This window comes from Pteropus alecto, unplaced genomic scaffold (genome assembly GCF_000325575.1).
Source record: "Pteropus alecto unplaced genomic scaffold, ASM32557v1 scaffold38, whole genome shotgun sequence".
In the NCBI taxonomy this organism is placed as follows: domain Eukaryota; kingdom Metazoa; phylum Chordata; class Mammalia; order Chiroptera; family Pteropodidae; genus Pteropus; species Pteropus alecto.
In genome coordinates, this window is record NW_006442512.1 from 1,381,941 (window position 1) to 1,383,770 (window position 1,830).

The window sequence follows — 1,830 nt, forward strand, 5'->3', positions numbered from 1 at the left end:
TTCCAAGATTGTTTTTCTACTCCGGATTCCTTGAATTTCCATAGAATTTTATAATCAGTTTGTCAATTTCTGCAAAGAAGCTAGTTGAGATTTTGATAAAGACTTTTTTGAATCTATAAATCAATTTGGGGGAATACTGTTATCTTAATATCATCTTTTAATTCATAAACAATGGATGTCTTTCCACTTATTTAGTTAACCTTTAATTTCTTTCAACCATGTTTGAGTTTTCAGAGTATAATTTTTACAATTCTTTAAAAATTTTTATTCCTAAATATTTTATTCTTTTTGATGCTATTGCAAATAGAATTGTTTTCTTAATTTCATTCTTATATTGTTTGTTCCTAATGTATAAAAATAGAGTTGATTTTTGTATATTGACATTGTATTCTGCAAACTTGTTGAAATGGTTTATTAGTTCTAGTAGTTTTTTATTGGATTCATTAGGATTTTCTGTATGCAAATAGAGATCTTTTCCAATTTCAATGTCTTTTCTTTCTTTTCCTTGGCTAGTTGCCCTAAAACTTTCAGTATAATGTTGAATAAAACTAGTGAAGGTAGACATCTTTGTCTTGTTCCTGACCATAGGGGGAATTTTCCAGTCTTTCGCCATTAATTATCATGTTAGTAGTCGGTTTTTTAAAGATGCCCTTTATCAGCTTGAGGAAGTTCGCTTCTTATTTTACTGAGTGTTTTTTAATCATGAAATGGTGCTGGATTTTGTCAAGTGTTTTTCTGCATCTATTAAAATGATTGTGTGGTTTTTGTCCTTTATTCTATTAATATGGTATATTACATTGATTAATTCTTTGTATGTTGAGCCAACCTTGCATTCCTGGGGGAAATTCTACTTGGTCGTGGCGTAAAATCTTTTTCATATTTCAGGACTTAGTTTCCTAGTATATTGATGATGATTTTTTGCACCTGTATTCATAAGAGATTTTGGTTTAAATTTTTTATTTTCTTGTGATGTCTTTGGTTTGGGTTTCAGGTAATACGACCCTCATAAAATGAGTTGGGAAGTTTTTTCTCTATTTTTTGGAAGAATTTGTGAAGAATTGGTGTTAATTCTTCAAATGTTTGATAACTCAGTGAAATCTGGGGCTGAATTCTTATTGTGGGAAGTTTTAAAATTACTAATTCAATCTCTTTATTGTATTAGGTCTATTCATATTTTCTATTTCTTCTTGAATCAGTTTTAGTAGTTTTTTCTTCCTAGGAATTTGTCTTTTTCATCTAAGTTATCTAATTTGTTGGCACACAGATGTTTATAATATTAATTTATAATTCTTCTTATGTCTTTAATGTCAGTAGTGATTTTCTTTTTTCATTCTTGATTTTAGTATTTTGAGTCTTTCTCATTTTTCTTGGTCTGTAAAAGTTTCTTCAATTTTGTTGGTCTTTTCAAAAAATTGACTTTTTGTTTCATTGTTATTAATTTCTAATTGCTTATCATTGTGGTGAGAAAAAATACTGTAATTTCAATCCTATCACACTTATTGAGGCTTGTTTTATGGCTTAGTGTATAGTTTTATCAGGGAATGTTCTATGTGCATTTGAGGAGAATATATATTCTGCTGTTCATGTGAGAGTTCCTTAAATGTCTGTTAGGCTTATTTGGTTTATAGTGGTGGTCCCTAAACTCTTTGGCACCAGGGGCTCGTGCTCTTATGAGAATCTAATGCCTGATGGTCTGAGGTGGAGCTGAGGTGGTGATGTCAGAGCTAGAGAGTAGTTGCAAAAACAGATGAAGCTTCACTCACTGGCCCACCACTCACCTCCTGCTGTGCAGCCCAGTTCCAGTACTGGTCCATGGCCCAAGGGGTTAGG